The sequence below is a fragment of the Mandrillus leucophaeus genome, unplaced genomic scaffold, assembly GCF_000951045.1.
Source record: "Mandrillus leucophaeus isolate KB7577 unplaced genomic scaffold, Mleu.le_1.0 Scaffold4, whole genome shotgun sequence".
In the NCBI taxonomy this organism is placed as follows: domain Eukaryota; kingdom Metazoa; phylum Chordata; class Mammalia; order Primates; family Cercopithecidae; genus Mandrillus; species Mandrillus leucophaeus.
In genome coordinates this window covers 9,183,766-9,185,940 of record NW_012104253.1, presented here as the reverse complement: position 1 = coordinate 9,185,940, position 2,175 = coordinate 9,183,766, and the positions used below count along the sequence as shown (strand labels likewise).

Below are 2,175 nucleotides of genomic sequence, written 5' to 3'. Positions count from 1 at the left end.
GCAGAGGAGCTGGCTGGTCCAAAGGCAGGCCAGACACCAAGCCGCCTTCCCCGACCTGGAGAAGAAACATCTGCCCTGAAAGATCAACCTGTAGGGTGCTTATTGGAGGCCTGAAGCCAGAGGAGGCCAGAGGCTGTGGCTGGGCTGGAAAAGCCAAATTTTGAGAAGTAGATTCCACTCTCTTTGACTGCCCTGATGATTACACTCTTTGGCTGGTGCGAGGTTCTTTCATAGCCCATCACCAGCAAGGACACAGTCCAGGAGCGCTTGGCAAGGGCTGCGCGGCCAAGTGGGAGAAAGTACTTGAATTGCAGCCACAAAATTATTCTAATTTGAAGCAGCCAATGAGGTCAAGGAGAAAGCGGGGAGTGGATGTAAGGAAACACCTTGGAGAGAAGAATCAGGAGACCAGGAAAGTGGAGGAATGGGGTTAAGCAGGGTTTTCCCTCAACCCAGCCAAGACCAGGTGACCCCCAGCTGAGCATTACGCTGGGTGCTAGGGTCCTGGATGAACAAGCTGGTAGGAAAGAGGGCTGCAGATAAGAGCGTAGATGACTGCAAAAAGGGTCAGAAGAGACCGCAAAGTTTGTATGAGAGCTCAAGGAGGGATGGGAGAAATCCAGGAAGGCTTTGTGGAGAAGGTGGCATTGGCATCAAGCCTGCAGGTCTCTAATTAAAGACAATTGGAGAAGGATATTTGAGCAAAGGTAGGGAAGTAAGATATATTGAAGGTTGAGTGCACTGGGAAACGAAGCTTTGGGAAACACCAGGATGCTCCTGACCAAGAGGGTGGCCCAGAAGCTGGTGAGGAAGCTGCCTGGCTCAGGCCAGGACCCAGATACAGGACAAGGGAGCCTGAGATTGTGCCACTGCACTCCAGCCTGGGCAATACAGCGAGACTCCATCTCAATAAACAAATAAATAACTACCTATGCTGGACCTGGGAGTGTGGCTGGAAGCTCCTAAGACCCACTCCTGGAGGCTCTGGGGATGGTCAGGGACAGTTGGTACACTGTGTATCCCAGCTTCTAAAACCACAAGAAACAATCGCCTCCATTTAGCCAGCTCTGCCAGCATACCCTGCACTGTGCATACAAGCGTGTTTATAAGTGATTCTCCTCAATCCTCCTTCCTTCCTGCAAGGCAGCAGCTATCACTCTCCCCGGAAGCAAGCTGAAGCTCAGAGAGCTCTGGGAAACCCTCCTGAGGTGTCACAGCCACGGCAGACTTTGGAGCCCAGGCCTGCAGGCCCAGTAGCCAAGCTCTCAACCCAGAAGTGATGGGTTCTCCAATCACACCTTACAGAAAGCTCCCATCCCATGAGGATTCTGGCGTTTCCCTTAACCCCTTGGGAACACGAGGGCTGAGGGGGCTCGCTCCTGCTCTACAGATGGGAACATGAGGTCCCGGGAAGGCATGGGACATCCCCCCGGCTGCACGGCTATGAAGCATCAGAACTGGATCAGAGTCCATGTCCTCGTCACTGCAGCAAACAGGCACTGGAGACAAGCCTAACAGAGTTGGTGGAGGAAGCACAAGGGAGATCCCAGACCCTGGGGGCAGGTCCCACGGGTAGGTCGAGAGGCACTAGCTGCCCCCTCTTACCAGCTGGCAACAGGAAAATGTTTTCTTTCTTATTGTGAAATTGGTTTTGAAAATGGCAAAACACACAATAAATGAAGCATGCCGGAGCTCCGTGGGAGGAGACAGTGGCAGAAGGCTCAGGCCATGACTGCCCTCTGCCTGGACTCCCACCCCCTCGGGGCCCACAGAAGTGCTGCCTCTGGCTTCCAGGGCCCGTCCACCCTGCCTGCCAATGTGTCTTCATAAGGACTGCCCTTGACTTTGCTTAAACCAGAACCACCAGCTGCGGGGAAAGACCTGCCAGCAAAGGGTAGAAAGTTTGAAATGCTAAGCACCTTAACACAGTGAGCACACAGGCAGGGCTGTGATGCCCACAGACAGGGAAGGTCAGGAGCTGGGGCTGAGAAAGGGGGAAATTGGTCAGGAAAGATGCACGGACAGGAGGGTTTCATTTCTTGTGTACACGCAGACCCAAACAAAAGAGCATTCCTAACAGAGGCAACACGTGAACAAAGGCTTGGCGATGGAAAGTCTAGGAGGTCTTCGGCCAATCGAAGGAGGGCATGAGCTTGTGAGGTGTCACAGTGGCTG

General features: G+C 53.5%; 1 protein-coding gene across 2 annotated transcripts in view; it reads right to left on the bottom strand.

Moving 5' to 3' along the window:
- The window catches only part of SYNE3 (spectrin repeat containing, nuclear envelope family member 3), a 67,605-nt gene that overhangs the window by 53,347 nt on the left and 12,083 nt on the right, over window positions 1-2,175 (bottom strand). The gene's annotated exons all lie outside the window — the stretch shown is intronic.